The 25,156-nt window shown below is 51.5% G+C and overlaps 1 long non-coding RNA gene across 4 annotated transcripts; it reads right to left on the reverse strand.

Annotated features, from left to right (window-relative positions):
- Nucleotides 1–13,968: 13,968 nt before the first annotated feature.
- LOC136111904 (uncharacterized) lies at nucleotides 13,969–24,925 on the reverse strand. Of its 4 annotated transcripts, none has more exons than XR_011742194.1 (4): nucleotides 24,194–24,925; nucleotides 23,781–23,906; nucleotides 22,378–22,484; nucleotides 18,424–19,037 (listed from the first exon to the last, which is right to left on the reverse strand). It is a non-coding gene; the product is annotated as an uncharacterized lncRNA (long non-coding RNA). The 4 variants fall into 4 exon arrangements; XR_011742195.1 differs by lacking the exon at nucleotides 18,424–19,037 and adding an exon at nucleotides 20,814–22,005; XR_010652783.2 differs by lacking the exons at nucleotides 18,424–19,037; nucleotides 22,378–22,484 and adding an exon at nucleotides 13,969–15,548 and having other exon boundaries at nucleotides 24,194–24,912.
- Nucleotides 24,926–25,156: the final 231 nt, after the last annotated feature.

Raw genomic sequence — 25,156 nt, forward strand, 5'->3', positions numbered from 1 at the left:
AAGCTGTGCTGCCGTCCAGAGAGCTGGACAGGCTGGAGAGTTGGGTGGGGAAAAAATTAATGAAATAGAACAAGGGCAAGTGTAGAGTCTTGAATGTGGGCAGGAACAACCCCAGGTTCCAATATAAGTTGGGGAATGAGCTATTAGAGAGCAGTGTAGGGGAAAGGGACCTGGGGGTCCTGGGGACAGCAGGGTGAGCATGAGCCAGCACTGGGCCCTTGTGGCCAGGAAGCCAATGGTACCTGGGGTGGGTTAGAAGGGGGTGGTCAGTAGGTCAGAGAGGTTCTCCTGCCCCTCTGCTCTGCCCTGGGGAGACCACCCCTGGAATATTGTGTCCAGTTGTGGCCCCTCAGCTCCAGAAGGACAGGGAACTGCTGGAGAGAGTCCAGCGCAGCCACCAAGATGCTGAAGGGAGTGGAGCATCTCCCGTGTGAGGAAAGGCTGAGGGAGCTGGGGCTCTGGAGCTGGAGAAGAGGAGACTGAGGGGGGACTCATTCCTGGGGATCAATATGGAAAGGGGCAGTGTCAGGAGGATGGAGCCAGGCTCTTCTGGGTGACAACCAGTGACAGCACATGGGGCTGGGGATGCAGCCCAGGGGACGGTTGGTTTTTGGGCTTCTCCAGGCTGCACCCAGGGGAACCCCCAGGACAAGGGGCTGCAAGGCCCCAGGGTGCTGTAGTGCCACATCCTGTACCCCATGGGATCCCCAGCCCAGGGCGCTGCAGAGCTGGATCCTACACCAAGGGGACACCCATCCTACCCACAAACCCGCCCCAGGCTGCAGCCAAGGGGATCCTGCATTTTAGCCACCCCCAAGTGTCCTGCTGCACTGAGGGACCCCCACCCTGCTGGGCCAGATCCTGCACCCACACCCATGGGTGCCCTCCCAGGTCCTGCTCACTCCAGCACTTACAGAACCTCCAGAAACCCCCCAAATACACACAAAATAAAACCATGCAAAAAAAATCACAGCAACACCTGGTGCCCCAAGCAAAGGTCCTGCACCACCACAGAACCAGCTGCCTCAGGCTAATTACGTTAATAATATTAATGAGGGCAACAAGGGCAGGGGGAGACATGGGAGCAGACAGGGCCTGACCTGAAAAAAAGGTATTTGGGGTGAGAATTGCTGGTTTGGGTATAGGATCTGGGGGCTGTAGGGCTGAGGCAGTGTGGCCATCCCCATCCCTGTCATTGTCCCCATCCCTGTCTCCATTCTTGTCACCATCCCCATCCCTGTCCTCACAGCCTGGTGGGTCCCAAAGGGCCACAGCCCCCAGCTGAAAGCAATAACCCCCCTGGTTATAGGCAGCAGTTCCCAGTTTGTTCCCTGCCTGCTCCTGGGGGAGGATGAGGCTGGGGAGCTCCTGAGGTGAGTGGGGGCAAAAAATATCCCAAAACACCCTAAAGTGACCTTTTTGTGGTTTGTTTTTCTGGTGTGTTCACTTCAATAGCGGGATATTTTCCAGTCTTGATTTATACAACCTGCTAAATATTTCTTTTATTATTATTGCAAGTGCCTAATTTGCATGATGCTAATTGAGTGCCTGCAAATGCCCTGGGCCAGGCAGAGGTGCTGGGGCTCTGTTGTTGCTCAGCAGAGGTGTTTGGGCTGTGGGCAGCAGCGATGAAGCCTGAGCCCCCTGCTCTCTCGAGGAAGAAAGGAGCGATGGGCTGCGCCTGGCAGAGCCTCCTCTGCCTCCGACCCCGCTGGCAGAAGAAGAAGATGGTTTATTCCACCCACATCCGCAGGCTCCTAAACCAGGTACGCTCCAGCTTGGCTTGGCTGCAAGCTCAGCTTGCTCATCCATGTATCCAAACCTGGATGCTCATATGTTAGCTGAATCCGGAAGTTTTTGGCTTGAATTTAAGGTGTGGTGGACAGGGCAGCTCCTCAGGCCATATGTCCCATGGGTGGCTGTGCTGATGCTCAGGTGGTTGCTCTCCCTGCAGATGTGGTCCGCTGGAGCCTCCTGCCTGGTGGCCACTGTCCTCGCCAGGCTCGGCAGCCCCCGGCTGCTTGGGGACGTGGCGCTGGAGGCCACCCGGCTGTCCCGCTGTGGCAGAAGAAGCCACCTCGGCCACCAGCAGGTCCTGCTGGCCATGAAGCTGGTGCTGCTGTGTGAGCTCTCCAAGCCTCCCCGAGGATCCTTACGCTGTGACTGAAAGGACATGAGACAGTCTCAGGAGTATTTTAATGTGGTTTTGGTAAATAAAGTATTTATTAGCATTGTTTGACAGAGTCTCCTACCTGCGCTGGCACCAAGAGCAGCAGGTGGGCTTGGATGACTATGAGTGGGTGACCCGCGTACCCGGGAAGGGGCGCAGAACAGAGGATGTTCATGCGCGTTCCCTCAATAAATATCTGCAGAGTGGCCCTGCTGGTGGGCAAATGGGCCCCAAAGTTCCAATGGGTGCTTCTTGGATAGAGAAGCCTCTTTGCCCTGGTGGCCCAGGGCAGCTGGACACCTTTGCACCAGGTTTGGCCAAGAAAGGGGAGAGGAGTAGCTGTTATTCCAAGTCCTGGGGCCCTGTGAAGCTTGGAGAGCAGCAGCATCCCCAGCCATGCTGTGTCAGTTGGTGGCACTGCATGACTTGTTTCCAGGCTCTCCGTGGGACGGTCCCTTCTGTGCACAGGGGTTCTCCAGGCTCAAATTCAGCCCTGGCGATGGTTGGGGTGTGTTGCAGTGTCCGACCACCTACCTGAGGGTGTTCCAGGCCTGCTTAAGTGTCACCAGCTCCTGGTAGTACTGGGACAACCTCCCTGCATCAGCCTCTTCCAGCTGCTGAGCTTCTCCTTTTCCAGCTGCTGAGCTTCTCCCCCCAGTAAGCTGGAAAAGGGATGAATCCTTCCAGCTTTTCAGAAGTTGTTTCTTGGATGGTGTCTTCTATTATTATTTATTTAACTATGTTGGTGATAGGAGCCTAAACAGACTGAAGATATTCAGGGGTTAAACATAGAAGAGGCTTTTTTTTCAGTTTGCAGATCCAAAATTAACAGGGAAAGGCTTCGGAAGGATGACAGCTCCAACAGTTTGCTACTCTAAAGGATGGACTTGTGCCATTTGTGCTGCCTTTGCTCAGGATGGCGGCGGCCTCTCCAAAAACAAGATCTGAAACCAACCCAAGTCTCTCATCTGCAAAACGCAGCTGTGGTTTTACAGCTCTGGCTGGAGGCTTTCAAGTAGACAATCCTAAATTACACAACAAACAGCGCTTGAAAAACAAGCAGCGGGGTTGCTTTGTGCTCCAGCATAACAGGGTGGGAAAGGATGGCGAAAAGGCGCTAGAAGTCGTTTCTTCTCGTCCCACGTTTATTGAGGGATGAACACGCTTCTCTTGCTGGGCGATGAACTGAAAATCGGCTTTGGAGCACAACCCTGTGCCCGAGCGGGAAACCCGCCTGGGAATCAAACCCATCTGGGAATCAAACCCACCCGATGCTTTGCCTTCGGATATTTGATTGTGTTTAAGCTTATTGCAGAAGCAAAGTGGGGCAGGATTGGGGCTGTGCTGGCCGTGTGCCCATGCCGTGCTCTGGTAAAGAGCCATATCCTGGCTGGGGGTCGCTGGGGACAGCAAAAGGGACGGGAGCCAGGGCACCCATGTCTTCCATCACCACGGTGCCCAGATGAGGGGCAGGGGAGGTTGAGGTTGGATGTGGGGAACAATTTCTTCCCCAAAGGGCTGTGGGGCATTGGAACAGGCTGCCCAGGGCAGTGCTGGAGTCACCATCCCTGGAGGGTTGGACAGACAGACATGAGGTTCTCAGGACATGGGGCAGGGACAGGACTGGGAGAATGGTTGGACTTGATGATCTTGAGGGGCTTTTCCAACCAAAATGATTCTGTGATTCCACGAGCGGTCGTGGGGCTCCAGCGTCCCTGCCCCTGCAGCTCTGATCTGCCCCAGCCCGGCTGGTTTGGGTACTGGGGCTGCCCAGCTCTGCCCAGCGTGGGGACATGCACAGGACGGCAGCACATGTGCCAGTGTCTATGTGAGTTCATCGGCCTTAAAGTGCAACCAGGTGGGGCTGGACACATCAAAATCACATCTCTGGAGCAGAACAGAGACTTGTCTGAAACCCAGCTTCTCCCTGCGATGGAAGGGTTGAATTGAGGGCAAAAAAGAGAACTTCTAAATACAGAGATTTCACTGGAGGGTGTTCTCTGATGCCTTAGTTAATCATCTGCCTGGTCTCCCTTGAAATACACAAGTTTTGCTTTTGATAAATTATATTGATATATTCCTGGAGAAGAGAAGCTCCGGGGAGACCTTAGTGCAGCCTTTCTGGGCTTAAAAGGGGCCCATGAGAAAGATGGGGACAGACTTTTGAGCAGGGCCTGTTGCGATAGGACAAGGAGTGATGGTTTGAAACTAAAGGAGGGAGATTCAGGCTGGCCATGAGGAAGGAATTGTTGTCCCTGAGGGTGGTGAGAGCCTGGCCCAGGTTGGCCAGAGAGGTGGTGGATGAAGCATCCCTGGAGACATCCCAGGCCAGGCTGGACGGGGCTCTGAGCAACCTGAGCTGGTGAAGATGTCCCTGCTCATGGCAGGGGTGGCACTGGGGGAGCTGGGAACGTCCCTTCAATCCAAACCATCCTGTGATTCTATTCTATGATCATTTCTTCTTTCTTAGCTTCCTCTAATGTTAATTCTTCTATTTCATTCATCAGTTCACCTTCCTCCGATTCCACTGCTGGTAAGTGGCTACCACGGGCCTCCCCAGCACTGGCCGTTCATGAGTGGGTAACGGTTGCCATTCCCTCTTCTCTATTCTTCTTCTTTCAAAAGGGGAAGTAGAAAATCACACATCACATCAAAATTTCCAGTCTGTCACATCCACACTAATATTATGGTCTCCAGCCAACCAGGAGGATGTTAAACTGTAAACAAAACTAAATATTGAGTTCCCGGGCTTTTTGTAATTATATAAAATGGATATTGTGTTTTCTTTTATGGAGTTTTCCAGGAAACATTATGAAGGCAGAAATGAGATTTTTTCCAAGGCTCTAATGTGACTGTTGCATAAATCTGTAGCGATTTATACTGGGAGAACATTATTCATGCGGTGTTTATTAACATCCCCTTTCAGAACAGAGCGCGACGGAGCAAAACATCCCATAAAAGAAAGCAGATAAAGCAGAGTCTGTAACACCTTTTCTTCTAATAAGGGGAAATCTTCCCCAACCGTGTTCCTGAGAACCCTCTTGAGGATGTTTGTCTTTCTGGGAGCAGAGGGTGGAGGAGCCGCAGGACCGGGGCAGCGGCTGGGTTACGGGACTGTCCCTCGGCACCAGCCAACATTCTTGTGTTCTCCTTCCTGGAGAGGAAGGAACTTGCCCTATGGCAGAAGCTTCGCTCCAAACTACTTTGTATCTACATCTCCAGTTGTGATTCCCCAAGCAAACAGAGGTGGGAACCCAGCCAAAACCACCAGACTCGTCTGAACAGAAGGGAAACATCTCGAGATGTTCCCTGGTTTTGCAGCAGCCTGGAGAAAAATGTCATCCCTCATTGCCCAGAGGTGCAGTTGCTGAGCCTGACCCAGCCCTCGAAGCACAAAAGTGATGGAAACCCACCCGACCATTGAGACCCTGAGCTCCTGTACTCTGGTTTCATGGCGCAGTTTTGGAGGGGTTGGTTATCCTGTGGCCCCATGGTATGGCATCCAAATGGTTTTCATTAAAACTTAGGGAAGAGAAGGGAAGGGAAGGGAAGGGAAGAGAAGAGAAGAGAAGAGAAGAGAAGAGAAGAGAAGAGAAGAGAAGAGAAGAGAAGAGAAGAGAAGAGAAGAGAAGAGAAGAGAAGAGAAGAGAAGAGAAGCTTTTTGGAGTCTGGAGACCTTTAACACAGCTCAGCCAGCTCCATGGTCCCTCTGTGATGTTCCCAGGACAGTTCTCCATCCATCCCAGCTCAGCACCGTGTCCCCTGCAGCGAGGCAGCCAGGTTGTTCTACTGATGGGAGCAAACACCTCCCTCCTAGATACCTGGGCTCCCCATGCCAAAAGAATGTCCAAAATCTGCATAGGTATTTCCCTTTATCTTCACATCTTTAAAATCCCTGTATCTTAAAAACCTGGCAGAGTGACTTCAGTAGCATGGTATCAGCAGAACTCAACACGACAATCACCCATTCATCATCAAACACCGCGCTGTTCTAGCAAAAGGACTCCCGAGGGCATCAACTTTCCCAATCAGTCTTGCAACTGTTAATGAGCTTCCTCCCAAGCACTGCAAGCCCAGCCCGGAGCTCTCCAGGGAAGAGTCCCAGAGAACGTCTGCTCCAGTTCCTCTGGGCTCCTGTTCCTGGGAAAGCCAACAAACAAAAAACCACCCCAAAATCAAGGTCTAGAGCTGGGTGTAGCTTAGGAGAGGTTCAAAGGAAATACAGCAGCCGAAGAGGTTCTGGATGTGCAGCTTATGGGTCTCCAATGAGGTCGGCATGAAAGAGTTTTCCCTGGAGCCCAGGGCTTGTCTGACTTCTAGTTACCAGAATTTGTGATCAGCAAATCTGTGGTGGGCTCAGAGAGGAGTTTTGTGGCTTGAAAGAAGTGAAATGATTGAGGGTATGTTGTTAGCCCAAGTCACAGCGCCTTGGAAAGGAGCCAGGTTCAACCTCCCCCAGCCCACCTGCCACCTCTATGTGCATGGGGGACCCAGAGCGTGCTGTCACAGAAGAAAACAGGGACAGAAAGTGTGGTCCAGAAAAGACGCAAGGATGTCAAGTTCGATCTGGAAGAACCCAGAGGGAAAACAAAAGAGAAAGATGTGAACTGCAGGAAGTTCCCATTTCTCCAGGTCCCTCTGGATGGCAGCACGACCCTCGTTAAACACCGGGACCTGTAATCCAGATGGTTAATGAAGAGATTTTCTCTGCAGGAAGCTCCAGGGAAGAACAGAAGGAAAATGTTTAAGGTATTAGGAGTCAAGAAAAGTGTACAGAGCTGCTGTGCTCCAAAAAGAGCCAGAAACATCTGAATATTCAGTGAATGTGTTTTGCCATTGCCCAGTCAGTGACTCCTGCAGTGTCACAGAATCACAGAACCCCAGAATGTCAGGGGTTGAAGAGCCCTGGAAAGCTCATCCAGTGCAATCCCCCCATGGAGCAGGAACACCCAGCTGAGGTTCCACAGGAAGGTGTCCAGGCGGGTTTGAATGTCTGCAGAGAAGGAGACTCCACAACCTCCCTGGGCAGCCTGGGCCAGGCTCTGACACCCTCACCAGGAACAAGTTGCTTCTCATCTCTAAGTGGAACCTCCTGTGTTCCAGTTTGCACCCATTGCCCCTTGTCCTGTCACTGGTTGTCACCCAGAAGAGCCTGGCTCCATCCTCCTGACACTGCCCCTTTCCATATTGATCCCCAGGAATGAGTCCCCCCTCAGTCTCCTCTTCTCCAGCTCCAGAGCCCCAGCTCCCTCAGCCTTTCCTCACACGGGAGATGCTCCACTCCCTTCAGCATCTTGGTGGCTGCGCTGGACTCTCTCCAGCAGTTTCTTGTCCTTCTGAACTGAGGGCCCAGAACCTGACCACAAGCCCCATCTCTCTGTGCGGTGACAGGGCTGGAACTGTGGAGCTGTGCTGGTAGGACGGGCAGGTGACACCACGCTGCCCTCTGTCCTGTGTCCCAGGGTCCCCATCCCTGTTGGGTGCCTTCTGCTCGGGGACCTGCTCATGCCCTACAAGCACGCTCCGGTCAGCACCCAAAGTGCTGCAGGTTGCCCTTCAGCCTCCTCCTCTCCAAACCAGACAAACCCAAAGTCCTCAGCCACTCCTCACAGGACGTTTCTTCCAGCCCTGTCACCAGCTTGAACACATTCAAGAAACTTCACATCCTTCCCAAATGGCAGCGCTCAGCACCGCACACAGTTCATACGTATGGGATGGGGGTAACTGTGTAAATGTGACGTAGGGTGGGGAAATTGGGATCTAGAAGGTGGGCTGAGGGACCACAGGCTGCCTGGAAGCTCCTATCAGCAGGCTGGGGAACCTGGAGCAGGATGGGGACCCCACACCCACGGCTCGGGAAAGACTCTCTGGCAGTTCTCATGGGGAAAGTTTGACACTGGAGGGTTCTTCCACCTGGCAGAGGAAAGAAAAATGCAAGCCAGCGCTGTTCGCCAGCTGAGGTATGCTGGGACTGGAAACACAGCGCACATTTTTAACAGGAAAGGTAATAAATTGCTGGAGCCACTCATTAAGGTATCGGCAGGCTCAGGCACTCACAGTCGGAAATAGGGTTGCATAACTTCTCTATATAACATTTTTCATCGAATCACAGGATGGTTTGTGTTGAAGGGCCCTTCCCAGCTCCCCCAGTGCCCCCCTGCCATGAGCAGGGACATCTTCACCAGCTCAGGTTGCTCAGAGCCCCGTCCAGCCTGGCCTGGGATGTCTCCAGGGATGGTTCATCCACCACCTCTCTGGCCAATCTGTTCCAACCTGTTTGTCTTCAAACTTGTGTGAATTTGGGGCTGTCCCACATCACCCAGGTGTCTTCTTTAGAGTCAGCCCTTCTGGGTTGAAACACTGGGTTGAAGTGCGGCCTTTGGTGTTTGGATGGTCACAGCTGAACGTGATGCCCCTGCAGATGTTACACCTGAAAGTGCAGCATCCCCCAGTGATGAATCATAGAATCACAGAATCCCAGAATGTGAGGGGTTGAAGGGCCCTGGAAAGCTCATCCAGTGCAATCCCCCCATGGAGCAGGAACACCCAGCTGAGGTTCCACAGGAAGGTGTCCAGGCGGGTTTGAATGTCTGCAGAGAAGGAGACTCCACAACCTCCCTGGGCAGCCTGGGCCAGGCTCTGACACCCTCACCAGGAACAAGTTGCTTCTCATCTCTAAGTGGAACCTCTTATGTTCCAGCTTAAACCCATGACATGTAGACAAACACTTTGCACGGTCTTTACTCCATCGCAGAGTGATGGGTCCTCTTGTGCTCTCACTTAGTCCCGCAGTGGTGCAAGCACAGAAGATCCTGAGCAAGTGACAGCAGCGCATCTGTTAAGTCTTCTCTTGTAGCAGGAGCTGATCCCAACACCAAGGCAGTAACTCTTGGCCCCTCAGGCCTGGATTAGCCCCTAGATCATATATCAATTTCTGTCGTGCTCTCTCCTTGTTTCTGACTCCACGCAGATGCTGTCTATACGCTGCCCATCACGTGGGACTGTGTCCAACCACATGGGTCTGGGAACAGCCATCTCCATGGGCAAGTAATGCCTTCACCCCTCCTCGGTCAGAAAGGTGGGAAAAGCAAAATACACCTGATGTTTCAGGGATGGGAGGTTCTGCTGCATTCCCCCTGCCCAGAGTGTTTCCAGTTAATGATTATTTGTGAGTGTGAACATCAAAACTGCCACTCGGTGAGGTGACGGCAGCTGAGTGCGGGTGCCAAGAGCCTGCGCCTCGCCAAGTGTTTACAGTAACCCTTGGCAGGAGCCCAGGGTTCCAACAAAGACATCTGCTGATCCGCAGATCCGTGCTTTCAGGAAGGAGAAGCTGGAAGAGTTCAGGAAACTTTGCTTCCAGCCGGGCTCTGCAAGTTGTAAACTCGCCTGTCCCAGCTGGGGACGCACACCTGAGTGTCCCGAGACTGGGAATTGTCTCAGACAAACGTTCCCAGCAGGTTTCCTCACTTGGATTAGTTAATCCAGGCCTTGAGGTGCTGGAGCGAGTTGAGAGAAGGGAACGGAGCTGGTGAGGGGCTGGAGCACAAGTGTGATGGGAGCGGCTGAGGGAGCTGGGGGGTTCAGCTGGAGAACAGGAGCTGAGGGGAGACCTTCTGATCTCTGAACTGCCTGAAAGGAGCTTGGAGCCAGGGGGGTCGGGCTCTGCTCCCCAGGAACAAGCGCCAGGAGCAGAGGAAACGGCCTCAAGTTGCACCAGGGGAGGTTGAGGTTGGATGTGGGGAGCAATTTCTTCCCCAAAGGGCTGTGGGGCATTGGAACAGGCTGCCCAGGGCAGTGCTGGAGTCACCATCCCTGGAGGGTTGGACAGACGGACATGAGGTTCTCAGGACATGGGGCAGTGCCAGGACTGAGGGAATGGTTGGACTCAATGGTCTTGAGGGTCTTTTCCAACCAAATTGATTCTGTGATTCTATGATCTATGGGTGGGGTTTTCACTGGGAAATAAAGGGGTAAAGGGATGTATGTGTGCATGTATGCATGGATGGATGGATGGATGCTGCTCCCCCACCCCTGCTCTTCCCTCCCGTCAGTCCCAAGGCTGCAGGAAACAGGACAAGGAGCGGAGGTGCTGATGAGAACCCAGGTGCAGCAGAACGCCTCATCCTGCTGCCACAGGACTCAACAGCACTATTTGCCCCATACACCTGTCGGAGCGGATGCTATATGCTGTGTGATGCCAGCCGAGATGTCCCTGCATCCCTCGCCTTAACACACTAAACCAATCAGGTGCACCTGCCCTGCTCCGATCCAGACTCTTTGGAAACACACATCAATAATTTCATGGCTCCGAGAAAAATAAGCCAGTTTCCCAAGAAACACGCTTGAAATCCAAAAGCAGATCACCATTTAAGTGTTTTCCTTCTCCGATGGCTGCAGCCTGTCCCGCTGCAATCCCGTCCCCCATAGCAGGGGTCCCGCTTGGACACGACCTCCCGGGGAGCGGATGAATCCTGAGTCCTGCTCAGCTCCGCTCCCGCTCCTGGAGAAAAGCTCCTTTCGCTTTCAGGGCTGGGAAATCACATGCTTGATGGCTTCGACATGATGTAATTGTTTTTGGAAGAGACCTGAGCGCTGGTTGGGTTTCCTTGTTTTTCAGGCGCATGCTGAGGCTGGGAAGGGGCGGATGGCGCGACCGTGACCTTGACCAGCCTGGCCGCCCCTCCTGGTCCTCCCAGCAGCAATCGGTGAAAATACGCAAGTGCTGATTTTCAGCTTTAATAATTCCTGCAGAGAGGAAAGCGCCGAGTGTGGCTCGTGCAGGGAGTGAGGCTGGGGAATGTCTCCGTGTCACTGGGACATTTCAGTCTCCTCCTGTGCGCTGGTCTCCAAAAGCAGGACCTCCCACGGAGGGTGATAAGCTCCAGTCCAGAGGCAACATCCAGATCAGAAAGTGCTGCAGCTGGTGACAAGGTGTTTTGTCAGGTGATTCTTCGATCTGCCTCATTAACGTGACATTTTTAATGAAGAACATGAAGTGGGGTGCAACCTCCCACCCATCTCTGCCCGCAGCTCCCCAGGGGTGTTGCGTGGGTTCATCCTCACCTGCTCCAGACGGAAAGTGGCAGCATGGGGACAGCCACATGCTGTCTCTCAACGCCCTTATGTCCCACCCTGCAGCCACTGGATTGTCCAGAAACTCAACATCCAGCCACAAAATGAACACCGAAGCAGCCGAATTAACCCTGTGCTGGCAGAGCCGGGGCTGAGAGCGGCCGCGTCTGATTTTCCAGCACCATCCTGCCCAAAGCTCAATTATGCTACTTCTTATCTTCACAGGGTAGAAGCTGCTTTCTATCTAATAAAAGGGTTGTTGCTCTTATCTGTAATAATTCTTTGATTGGTTGAGGCACGTCTAAGCCTGTGTATATGGAGAACAGAATTAGGCTCCCATCCAAACTTGGCAACAACTTTTCCCCGTGATGTCTGTTGCAAGAGCATCTTGGGACCTTCTCAATGAATAGGGCTCTTTTTGCAACTGGTGTTTCATGAGCCAAAACAAAGTTTGTCTCTGAGTCAAATCACTTACAGTGTAATGTGACACGAGGCAGGGGTAGGATATAACGATGAGTTTCTCTTTTGCTGCAATTCCACGTTGTGGCAAGACCTGTTTATTTTAATGCAGGAATTACTGTGGGAGATGGTCAAGGCTGAAGCTCGGTCTGATTTCAGGACTTCAGTGATAGAGAAATGGAAAAGTGGCTCCAACAAGCCTTTTCTGCTCTTCCAGTCGGGCAGAGAGGTGGTGGATGAAGCATCCCTGGAGACATCCCAGGCCAGGCTGGACGTGGCTCTGAGCAACCTGAGCTGGTAAAGATGTCCCTGCTCATGGCAGGGGGGCACTGGATGACATTTGAAGGTCCCTTCAACACAAACCATCTGTGATTTTATGATCCATCCTCACCTGATTTTGCCTCCTTTCTCCTTCTGGCTCTTGGCACTTGTTATTCTTTGATTTGTTAAAATGTCCTCTACCATCAGAGTCTTCATTAGAGACTGTGATCGAGTCACTCCTTAACCTTTTAAACAAACGCAATATCACATTGCTTCAGTCTGTAAGTGGGTTTGTCCCTCCAATCATTCTTACAGGTCTTTTTGAACCCTTTCCCATTTATTTTGGCAGTGGCAGCACAAAACCTGCGCCCTCCTCCCAGTGACCCTGCGACCAGGTCTGGGTAGATCATTCTCATCCTATCCAAGGACGAGGCTCGAGCTGTTTTAAGCACCTGCCAGTAACAGAAGATGAGTATCAAACACACCCTGGCCTCTTTCATGGCCCTGAGTCCACCTGGAAGAACAACCTACTGTTCATACCCACAGCACAGGGACAGGAGCTCGGCTGGAGACGAGAAGGGAGCTCGGGCCACGTGCCGCTGGTTGGAAAGCTCTTGTTGACTCAGTTTCCTTTTCCTCCAAAACTTCCTTCTGATTTGATCAACAGAAGAGTATTCAACGTCTGGCAGAGAATGCCCAGGTGGATCAGCCAGACCCTGGCAGGAGCTGCTGTTCCCCTCCTCGCTGCACAGGAGGATTCTGTACCCAGTAGATACGTCGCATTGAACACCGCAGAGGCCTGGCTGGGAAATGTGGAGTTATGGTGACCTTTAGAGAGCTCAGCTTGAATCTCGCTAAGTCCAGCTTATACCAGGAGTGACCCAAACACAAATGCTGCTCCTAAACCTTGCCTGGAGAAGCACGTGGATAAATCCTGGGTGTTTTCGCTGAGACTGAAGAGTTTAACCCAGCAGTACTGCTTCACCTCTCCGTTCTACAGACCAGTGGTGTTTGCTCTTCAAATATCGGTCTTGGAAAAAGGACTTGCAGAGGAAACTGTGTGGCAATAACAAATGCCTAAGGCTGCTTGAAGGTTTCTGATTTGTAACAGTCTGAGCTGACTTATTTCTCAATTTATTTAATGACCCTAAATTCACTAAATGTCCCTACGGGAAACTATTTCTATGACAGAAGAACCCCCTGGGGAGGAAGGGTTAGGCGAATCAGGACGAGGGGTTAGGACAGCAGAAACAGCGTGGGAATGCATTGGTTTAGCCCTACAGCTCATGCTATAGCCCCTGAAGAGTGTGAATTTGTTTGTCTGAAGATCCAGCAGACTCGCCGTGGGGTTTCTGCTTGTGTTTTTCAAGCCTGGTACTGTTTTGTTGCTCTTGCTACCGGATTCCTCGAGAGAACACAAACACCTCAGCTTTGCAAAGCCCAGTGACAGCCAGTGATGTGCAACTCCATCCCGTGGGTTGAAGTCTCCAGGTGGGTGTTTGGCATGGGCTGGAGCTGCATCTTTAACCCTTCAGGTTCTTCTCTGCAGGTGTGACCAGCCCTGAGCTTCCTCTGGAAACACAACGGGTCATGGAGCCACCTCTCTGTGCAATCTTGCCCAAGCACACTTTGATCTCACCACCAGCTCTAATCTGCACTATCAACATCAAGAAAAGAATGGTCAGGCACGTGTTGAGCTCCAAAGAGCAAGCGGAGGAACATAAAAGGTTTGCAAAGGCTGAGATATGGCACCAACCCCACAGGTATTGATCGTGTTAAATGTGCCCAGGCTACACCATGGAATTATAGAACCACAGAATCACTTTTGTTGAAAAAGACTCTCAAGACCATGGAGTCCAACCATAACACACCCCCGGCACTGCCCCATGTCCTGAGAACCTCATGTCCGTCTGTCCAGCCCTCCAGGGCTGGTGACTCCAGCACTGCCCTGGGCAGCCTGTTCCAATGCCCCACAGCCCTTTGGGGAAGAAATTGTTCCCCACATCCAACCTCAACCTCTCCTGGTGCAACTTGAGGCCGTTTCCTCTGCTCCTGGCGCTTGCTAAGAAGTCGGGAGCGAGCAAAGCCAGGACAGCTGACCTGACCTGGCCAAAGGGATATTCTTTATACCATATGGTGTCGTGCTCACTATATAAACTGGAGTTGGCTGGGGGGGGACAAATACTGCTTGGGAACAAACACATTATTGGTGTAGCGAGTGGTAAACAGTTGCATTATTAATCACTCATTTTGTATATTCTATTATTATTATTTTATGTTCCTTTGCTGTCCTATCAAACTGTTCTTGTCTTAACCCACCAGCTGTTTATTTTTCTCTCTGGTTCTCTCCCCCACCCCACTCGGGGGGCAGGAGTGAGTGAGTGGCTGCGTGGTCCTCGTTGCTGGCTGAGGTTAAACCACAACAAAAGCCCATCCAGTGCCCCCCCTGCCATGAGCAGGGACATCTTCACCAGCTCAGGTTGCTCAGAGCCCCGTCCAGCCTGGCCTTGGCCGAACGGCTGCAGGATCAGCAGTACTGGAGTAGGAAACATGGGGAGATGGCTTGATGTCACCTTTGCCATTTAGCTGGTGTGAATTCTCTTTTTATCTCATGGATGGATCATACCTGAAGACAAAATGTCTGTCCTACAGCATGCTTTAAGGGCTTTTGTTATTTTGCAAGATTAATACATAATTAACTTTAAAGCATTGCATGCATTTTTCTGTAAGACTAATAACAAATGTCTGGATTTTTAGTCCATTTCTACTTATACAGTTTTTTTCACAGCCTGCTTTAATTCGATTAGAAATCCCAGTCCCTGACAATTCTCCTTTATCATAGTTAATTCCCTAAGCAAACCTGGGCCAGCTGACTGCTGCAGCACTATTGCTTTAAAGAAGAAAGCATTGTGTCTATGTGAAGACCTACGTGTTTTGTGCCCCCGCTCCATCCTGTGGTCTGTCTAATGAGGATTCTGCCTAATTATTGCTACCGACATGTCCAAGGCTGGAGCACAGAGCAGAAGCAAAAGGCGCTGCCTGTTTCCTCCCGTGGGTACATTGTAGAAATCCCATTTACTGGCACAGAAGCTAAAGGATCCTCACAGAGGGCAAAACTGCAGATAAATGGTGCCTCTGTGCTCTTGGGCTCCTTTGTAAAGGCACTTTCTGTGTCAGGAAAGCAAAGATACTCTGGGTCTTGTTTTTTGTACATTTTGCCAGGTCCTAATATGAGCTGTGATTCACAATAAACCCTGATTGATCTGTATGTAAATATTTAGCTAGTGACCCCCCCAGTCTTGCTGTCAAGGCTGGTGAAAGAAATCCTTCTCCTTTTTAGGTGTTTTGTTTCAGGAGAACGAATGTCATCGTGTGCTCTTGTAGCTGGGATGACTCCAGACGTGTCTGTACCTTGTTCCATGCCCAGCTCCAGGTCCTTGGTTGTTCACCCTGCAGTTGCTCATCCCTGGGGACAACTTGCACAGAAGGAACCCTGGGTGTTGTTCTCTCCATCCTTCTCACACATGACAGTGGGGATGAGGACGATGCCGAGCTGGGCTCCTCCACCAACATCATCCTTCTTCTGGGAAGATAAAAATGAAAGAGTTAAAGCTCTGAGGTTTGCAAGGGTTTTATTATCTCATTAGGACAAGAGGAAACAGCCACAAGTTAACAAGCAGGGGAGGTTGAGGTTGGATCTGGGGAACAATTTCTTCCCCAAAGGGCTGTGGGGCATTGGAACAGGCTGCCCAGGGCAGTGCTGGAGTCACCATCCCTGGAGGGTTGGACAGACGGACATGAGGTTCTCAGGACATGGGGCAGTGCCAGGGGTGGGTTATGGTTGGACTCCATGAGCTTGAGGGGCTTTTCCAACCAAAATGATTCTGTGATTCTATGATCTATGGATGGGGTTTTCACTGGGAAATAAAGGGGTAAAAGGATGGATGGATGGATGGATGAAAAGAAAACTTTGGAATTAGGAGACAGCAGAATTGTGTGGGACAGCATGGACACCAGTGGAGGTGGCACTGGGCTGAGGAGCTGGGAGGAAGGCTGGGGACATCAAGAGAGGACACCCTGAGTAAAAACTACATAAAGCACTGGAGATGAGACGGCTCCACCTGCACTGGAGTTGACTGCCTTTGCTTTTGTGACTTTCTGTTTCTTGGCAGCGCTTCCCAGCATGTATGAGAAATCGGAGAAAATATGTGAATATTTCCAACATTTTCTCATGTTTCCAATCTGAGAATTGGAAACTGAGCATTGGTCATTCTGTTAACTTGTTCTGGAGCTGGTGGGGTTCCCCACGTGGGTGCAGGGGTGTTTGGGCAGGGTGACAACCTGGAGCGCGACAAGACCCCAGTGAGGGACCGAGATGTAGCAATGGAGTAGAACAATCTGCAGGAGAGGACACACAGGGTGGCAGGTCCTGGTGTGAACACAGAGCTCCCCCGAGCTTCTCGTTCTGCAGCAACAGGGTGGAAGCGCAACGCAGCAGGGAGCAGCTGCTGGGTTCTAATTCAGACCATCTGAATGCCCGTAAGAGCAGAGAGCTCATGGACCGCTGGGGATTTGGGAAGGTTCAAGCAGAGGACAGGGGCTGGGACGAGAGGGGATGTTCCAGGAGGCTGCACAGCAGCAGCTGCCGACAGCTGCATCTCCTCGAGGGCCGATGTCCCGATGCTCTCGGGATCTCCTCTCCCGCCACGTCGCTGGATCCATTCCCGTCCACGCCACCCACCGCTGGTCGGTGTGATGGCTCCGTATGTGAAGTTGGAGCAGGTTTTCCCGACATGGGAAGAGGCTGCGCAGAGGCAGGGGAATCCTCAGGATGTTTCGTAACACCATTCCAAGCTACAGCATCCATCGGCGATCACAGAGTTGAAATGTCTGAAGCAGCAATTTGGGATCAGACCCATGCTATTTGTTCATTTGAGTTGGTTCCAAAGCCTAAATCTGTAGCGTTGGGAGCAGAACTGCTTCCAAGCCCCCGGATCCAGAGTGAGCCCTTCTTCTTTTTCTTCACCAAGGGGGCGATAGCTGCGTTCAGCATGCAAAAAAAGTCATTTATAGACTTGCAGTTTGGGGAGGAGGAAACTTCAAAGCCTAAATAAGCCAACTGGGTTTTGCCCACATCCTATGGACTTTAAAAATCGCCAATCAGATGAATTCTTGTCAATGACTGCCCTGTGTCTACGTGTGTCCTGCCGTGGGAAGGGCAAACAGCAGATGTACCGGAATAAACCCAGTGCTTTCAAACACGAGGAGCGCTGGGACGACGTGCTGCAGAGAAAGGGAAGGCACCAGCTCGCTCGGTTGAAATGCAAAACCAAATTCCATTGGTTTGCAACAAGCCTCATACTATTAATTAATTCTTATTAATATTTTGGGATGACCCACACAGCTCAGACATCCGGCAAGTCAACGTGGCTTTTGGACTCTGCCTGCAACTTGTGAGCTTGGGAGTGTGCAACATTCACTGCCAGGGACCTAATAATAATTACCCATGTTTTATCGGCATTGCGTCACGGAGTGAAATTCGAGCGGGATGTGACAAGACCGGCTATCTAAGAACAATGTCCTCCTTGAACACAAAGCAAAACCTGCAGAGCCAGTAATAAGTCCGGCTCCTTCTGCTGGAATATTTCAGTCCCGATCCCACGTTATCTCCTCAGACAGGCGGCTCCATCAGCTCCTCCGCTACTCTTCACGTCCCTCTAGAAGCTACTTTGAAAATCTAGCACAAGTTTTCCCCCACAGTTAAACTACTGGATATATAGATCTAAGTGCTAATGAGTAAAAACTGTATCTAGGAATTATTTCTGACAAGTGGCTCCAATGAGCTCAGTTACAGCTGTTGCTCCTTTTGGGTTAAGGAGTCACCAGTTCAAGCAAGGAGTGTTCAACCAGGAACACTGTCAACCTCTCAGCTTCTTCGAATTCATGAGTTTAATCTCTCCAAACTACGTACAAAGCAATGTTTGAATTTTAATTCACTGCTTCACTTTCATAGCTGGGGCTTAAATAAAACCACCACCACATGGATACTGTAATATTCTGACAAAGGTTTTGTGCTCCTTTGCTAATATATCCTGAAATATCTGAGACAGTGGAAGGTTCTGTGAGCGGTGTCTCTGCTTCTGATGCAAAGCGACTCTCAAAGAAGGGATTTTTAGGGAGCTGAGTTTGGAAAGCCTTTAAGCCCCCTCCCAAAAAGCATTCATCACTATAAGAGAAATCCTGTAATCTACACAAAAAAAGAACACCCAAATTTCCTTGAGCTGAGCAGCCAAGACTCAAAATCAGAGGCTGCTTTTAATAATCTTGGCTTGATCTTTCCAGTGCTCATTTCCTCTTTTTTACACGCTCAAGCTGGTGCCTTTGCAGAAGAACCTGATGAAGATTCAGCCTCACAAAACCGGGCTTGGGAAGCGCTGAAATCCTCAGATGACCTGCAGAGCAGAGGCAAAAATCAATGTTCGCTCGATCCTCCTGCCCATAAACAAGCAAACACCAGCCCCGCTCCGTCCGCAGCCGCTCGGACCAAGAGCCCATTCTGAACAGGACACACGGCTGCTACAGCGCTGACATGTGTTTCCTGCCGATAGACCAGAGCCAAAAGCAGAACTTGTTCAGAAAGACAAAGCCATTCGATCATATTTTGGCAACGATAAGAGGAAGCTCTTCAGAAGCGTATTCCCTGCAGGGGCCAAACTCCGATTCATCGGAACCGCTTGGTATTCAGAAGAGCTGATGAAAAACTTGTGCGAGCCATCGAGGCCGTTTCTCATTTGTCACCGACACAAGCCACGAATATGTCATTCAGGTGCAGGGAATCACATCAACGTTGTGTAACCGTGATCAGATCAGACCCGTTCTACGAATGTCTAAATCTGTTTTACTATCTCCAGCCGCAGTGGGATAAGACAACCAGCCTGTTCCCAATGTTGGGATTCATTCCTCTTCTGCGTCGTCTTTCAACACCAGAGGAACCTCAGGGGTACGGCTGCAGCGTCAACGGCTTTGCCAACCTGGTTCAAGTCCGGCTGTGATACACGGCTTGCTTGGAGCTCTGTTACGCAAGAGGATGAGATAAGATGAGGCATTGATTTTTAAATCTCGCAGTCTAGGTGTCTTCATCTCTTTTGTAATAACAAAGGGATGATATAACATACTCCCACTGAGACATATAGGGATATACATATATAGAGCATATTTTATATAGGATACTTATCTATTTACACAGGATATTTATAAAGCATCAGCACCTGAGCACTACAGTCAGTGCACCCTGCAAAGACAGAGCCTCCTGTTTGAGTTTCCACTATATATATATATCTATATATATATACACACACACAAAGATGTAAAGAATGGGAAAATAAGCAGCATCATCTGTTTCACATGGGACCAGAACTATGAACTTTGCCAAGGATCATAAATCAGTAGCAGAATCAGGAATTAAAGCAAACTGCCTTAAGTAATCGGTTTGTTTTGGGCAGGAAAGTGCTCCGAGAGCTGTCGATAAGGGTGCACATAAAGCACTGCTATTCCTAACTCAACAACTTCATGATACCCAGAGCTTGAAAAAGGGAGTTTTTCCATATGAATGCAATAATTCTGGGTGCAATTCTACCACCGTTTACTCAACAGCAAGCAAGGTGAGTCTGTCCCGCCACAGAGGTGGGCTCCTCACAGCCAGCTCAAGGGTTAAGGGCCAGCATACGTGAGGCACAAAGCACGCCGTGCGTGGGAGTAAATGTCACATCCCACTGCACCACGTGTTTATACAACAGCACGATTCGGGAAGCGAAACTTTTTAATGGTGAAGTTTCCAACTCGTTGCTTCAGGTTGAAGTTCTGAGGAATGGAAGAGGCAAGAACCCCGTTCTACGCCCTCTGGTTCTGTTTCAGTACAACACGCAGGGTCTGACCCGGGTTCGCCCGGGTGTAAAAGCTCCTGTCTCTCTCACACTGAAGCAGCGTTTCTGCAGCTGCCCCATCAATCCCGTGTCCCTCTTGCTTTGTCACTGCTACTCCTGGTATCTGGTGGCAGAGCTCTCCCCATGAGGGTCCCTTCAGACTGCCCTGCAGCTCCTGGGGATACCATTCTCCTGGCTGACCACCCCAAAGTCCTGAGTCACTCCACACAGTGTAGCTGCCCACCCAACTTCAGCACAAACCAAAGTAGGGGATTATTTTCAAGGGGAGACTTTGAACCAAGAAGAGCGATGCTGGCAAAGGCAACAGCAACCACAGGTGCCAAGGCAGAGACACACACAGGTCTGTGCCGCCAGCTTGGTAGCACACACAGGGCTGGAGCAGGGATAAGGATGAGAGATCGGCAGCACGTGCTTGCATCCCAAAAACCAAGAGTCCCCTGGGCTTGGTTTGGCAGTAGGTTTGGGGGGATCCTGCCTCTCTGCCCCGCTCTGCAAGACCCCCCTGTAGTGCTGGTCCAGTTCTGGGTCCTCAGCACAGGACACACATGGACCTGCTGGAGAGGGGCCAGAGGAGCCCCAGGAATGATCTGAGGCTGGAACAGCTCTGCTGGGAGGACAGGCTGAGAGAGTTGGGGCGTTCAGAAGAGAAGAGAAGCTCCGGGGACACCTTAGTGCAGCCTTTCAGGACTTAAAAGGGGCTCTTAAGAATGTTGGGGACAGACTTTTGAGCAGGGCCTGTTGTGACAGGACAAGGGGTGATGGTTTAAACTAAAGGAGGGAGATTCAGGCTGGCCATGAGGAAGGAATTGTTGTCCCTGAGGGTGGTGAGAGCCTGGCCCAGGTTGGCCAGAGAGGTGGTGGATGAACCATCCCTGGAGACATCCCAGGCCAGGCTGGACGGGGCTCTGAGCAACCTGAGCTGGTGAAGATGTCCCTGCTCGTGGCAGGGGTGGCACTGGGGGAAGCTGGGAACGTCCCTTTAACACAAACCTTTCTCTGATTCTATGACAGAGCACAGACTGTAGCCACCTGAAGTTGGGGTGGCAGGGTCAGAATTCTCCTTTGTGAACTGGTGGATGTGCCACAGCTGGGCTGGTGGGATGAGGCTAAAGATCAGCCAAGGTGGAGTGAGCTGTCCCCACCTCTAGACCCAGACTGAAGCTCACACTGCCAAAAGTCCACCTGGCTCAAGTCCTTTCCAACTCCAGACTTGTAACACACTGCTCCTGGCTCACACACCCACACTGAGCACCAAACTCAGAATAATAGATAAAAAACTCCAAGTGAAAAGCTTTTTTTGATCAGAGGTCCCAGAGTGGATCACCGTAACCAAGCCAGGCAGGAACAAAAAGCCTCTTGTGAAACCAACTGTGCTCTCTGAGCTGTAACTATAATCACAGCTTGCATTCTGAGAAGTAGGTCTTGACATTATTGGGTCACCCAAAGGGAAGGGCTCCACATATTTTGCATCGATTATTAAAGCTGTTATTTGTGTGAACTCTCCAAATCGAGTAACTGATACACCCTGTGCGATTCACACAAAGAGGAACACAGTTCTATTTGCATTCACCCCGTTTGTACTCACGGTGGGAACTACTTGTGGGTTTTATTGCTGCGATGAAACTAGAGCTTGGCTGTCAGGGTCCTGGTGAAGGGACAGAGGGTGGGCGGCCGGCGTGACCCCCAGCCCTGCTCCTGCTCCGCTGGCAGGACACGCTGCCTTCTCCCCCTTTCAAACACACTTTTTCTGCTGAAGAGCTGCCAGAAGCGCTCTGACAGATCAGTACCTGTTCCTGTTACTTCCAGCTAATGGACTCTTCACATCTCCGAGCTATTACCGCACGCCCACTCAGCTCTTACTGCATACTGCTGGATTACTGGAGCAGTCATCATTACATTATTTACACTCCGTTCATGCTTTCAAGACATTCTTCACAGCTTCCAGCTGACTGAGACCATTGACTCACTTCACATAACTCAGCCACAGAAGAAAAGCAGAGTGTTCTGGGTTTCAATATTGGACCTGGGCTTGTAACGGGTTCCACATGTGCTTGTTGAGCTCTCCATCCCATGTACGGCCTACCCGCCCTCTTCAGACTGCGATTACAGAACATAACTTCAGTGGAAACTGTGGCTTGTTCAAAACCCACAAAATTAGTATTAAGACCCACTAGATTTTCTTAAAAGTTTTCTTTAAATTTTTTTTCCACTGTTATAAAAATATCAGGGTCATAAATATCTCTAAATGCAACAGTACGATCACCTCAACTACCCTGGCAAAAATGCCATAACAAAGACTCCCTCAGACTTTTAAAGGCAGGACTGTTGTCAAATCATTCCAACTTGTGAAAAACATTGCCTTGTAAAAAATTCTCCCACGGTTCTCTATCTTGACCTGCAGACATCCCACATTCTTTAAGCAAGTGTAAGATATCAAGAAAGGTTGAAAAAGACGAGACCAGTCATTACCGCAACTCCTTCCTCACTTGAGGTTTTCCTGCTTGAACACGAGGATGATTCTTTACTCGGGGGACGCTGGAGCCAGGGTGGATCTCAGATTCTGTCACCGTAACACGCTGCCCGAGTGCAAGAGAACACAGAACAGGAACCTTAACTGAAGCTCCAGTTGTCCCACTCAGAGTTGACCACAGCTCAGGTCCTCCAGGAAGGACCAAAACCATCTGTAATTGCTGACAAACTCCTGGGAAGAGCTGACCTGACAGCAGCTCCACTCCCAGCACCCTCTGTATCCACTTAGTATTTGTGTCACCTGTTGACACAGTAGTTCACTAGGCACAATAGTGACCTACTGTGACAGGTCATTTAGAATCATAGAATCATTTTAGTTGGAAGAGACCCACAGTATCATCAAGTCCAAGTATAACCCAACTCCAGCACTAACCCATGTCCCTAAGAACCTCATCTAAATGCCTTTTACACCTCTCCAGGAATGGTGACTCCAGCACTGCCCTGGGCAGCCTGTTCCAATGCCCCACAGCCCTTTGGGGAAGAAATTGTTCCCAGATCCAACCTCAACCTCCCCTGGTGCAACTTGAGGCCGTTTCCTCTGCTCCTGGCGCTTGTTCCTGGGGAGCAGAGCCCGACCCCCCCTGGCTCCAAGCTCCTTTCAGGCAGTTCAGAGATCAGAAGGTCTCCCCTCAGCTCCTGTTCTCCAGCTGAACCCCCCAGGTCCCTCAGCCACTCCCATCACACTTGTGCTCCAGCCCCTTACCAGCTTTGTCACCTCCTCTGCACTCTCTCTAGTCCATCAATGTCCTTCTTATGATGAGGAGCCCAAAACTGAACACAGGATTCAAGGTTTGGCCTCACCAGCACAGAGTACAGCGGCACAATCACTTCTCTGGCCCTGCTGGTCACACCAGTGCTGGTACCAGCCAGAATCCTGTGGCCTCTTGGCCACCTGGGCACATGCTGGCTCATGTTCAGCCACTCTCACCAACACCCCCAGATCCCTCTGTATGACCATCCCATACTCCAGCAGACCAACACTCCCACCCAATTTGGTGTCAACTGCAAACTTACTATGGGTGCACTTGATCACCTCATCCACACCACTGATAAACAGATTAAACAGAACTGGCCCCAATGCTGAGCCCTGGGGACAGCACTTGTGATTGGCCACCAACTGGATTTGGCTCCATTCACAACTCTTTGGGCCTGGCCCTCCAGCCAGTTCTTAATCCATCACAGATACACCATCCAGGCCAGGCCATTTAACTCTGGTTTTCTACTATAATCAGTCAACAGGGGATTATTTTATAACACGATATAGCACTGTTCTCTCAGGAAAGAGCTCTCAGGGTTGACAAGTTCTCTCCAAACTGCATGAAGAGTCTGAGCAGAAGCAGCACCTGTTGGAGCCAGTTGTTCTGAAGCTGAGGGACACAGGATCCTGCTACTGCAAATTTCAGGATTGCTCACCACCATCACAGGGGTTTTCACACACGGACTCTCTGCCACAACCATGAGTCATCCTCCTGCAGAGGGCAAAGCATATTGTGTGTCACACCACGGGTCCAAAGCCAGAGGGACTAAGTGACTATATCAGAGTCCTTCCTTGAGAGCTCTGAAGTTATTTATTTTCCACAGCTGCCTCCTCTCCAAGGCAAGGAGCAGGAGTTACCCAAAATGACCCCTTACTTTAGCATCAAATCCAAGAGTAACGCTACTTTTGCAAGTAAGAATCTGAAGAATAAAATATCACTTGCTGGGGATGCAACCAAGCCTCAACAAGGCAAAAAGAGCTACCAAAGTTATCACAAACCTCAAACACGTTCTCTCCACAGCAGGACTGAAGCCTCCCCAGGGACTGGATGGAGGTTCATGCTCATCCCTCCCACGGTCTTGGTGCAGCTCTAACATCACACAGGCATCCCTGCTTGCAGCCTTGCTGAAAGGTGACAGTCTCAAAACAGGGAAATGAACAACAACAAAAAAGCCAATAAAAAAGCTGTGCCTTCTTGAGCCAAAAGCAGCTTAATTTGGAAGTCTCAAATGAGGCAGCTTACAGACATAATGCTATTACATAGCAGCTCCAGCCTCCTCCTTTAAAGATACACACTCTTGCAGCCCACGTACAGGCAAATCCCACTTATTTGCTTGGTAAAACTTGTGCAGCCGCCACAGCATTACCCCAGCACACAAGACACCGAGCCGGCCAGCAGCCACACTACCAACCCGGCAGCCCAACCAGCGCCGCTCCGGCCCGTTCCCGCCTCCCTCCCGAGGCGGCGAGGCCCCGAGAGCACAAGCGGGCCCTGGGGAGGCGACCGGAGGCGCTGCCGGCCAAACGAGCGGCGGGGAAACCGGCCAAGGCACCGAGCGGGAAACGCAGCGGGACGATCGTAAGGAGACGTGCGCCCGCTTAATGGTCACGCCGCGCGCGCCCCGCCCCTCTCCCGCCCCGCGCCTGCGCACTGAGCGCCCCCGCGCCGCTGTCCTCACAGCGCCCCTCCAGCAGCCCGGGCGCATGCGCAGCGCGGCGGCGGAAGCGGAGGGGGAGGCGGGGCTGCTTGGCAGGAAGCTCCGCCCGCTTCTGGGAAACCCGGGCCACCCCCGGCCGCTCACCGCCCGCCCCCCGCCTTCTCCGGCCCGCCGGGGCCGCGCAGCTCCCGGACCGCCGGCGGGGCGGGGCCGAGCGCTGATTGGGCGAGTGGTGGCGGAGGGGCGGGGCGCAGCGGAGAGGGGCGGGGCGCGAACGGGGCGGCGTGGGCGGGAGAGGGGCGCC

The sequence above is a fragment of the Patagioenas fasciata genome, chromosome 22 (assembly GCF_037038585.1).
Source record: "Patagioenas fasciata isolate bPatFas1 chromosome 22, bPatFas1.hap1, whole genome shotgun sequence".
Lineage (NCBI taxonomy): Eukaryota > Metazoa > Chordata > Aves > Columbiformes > Columbidae > Patagioenas > Patagioenas fasciata.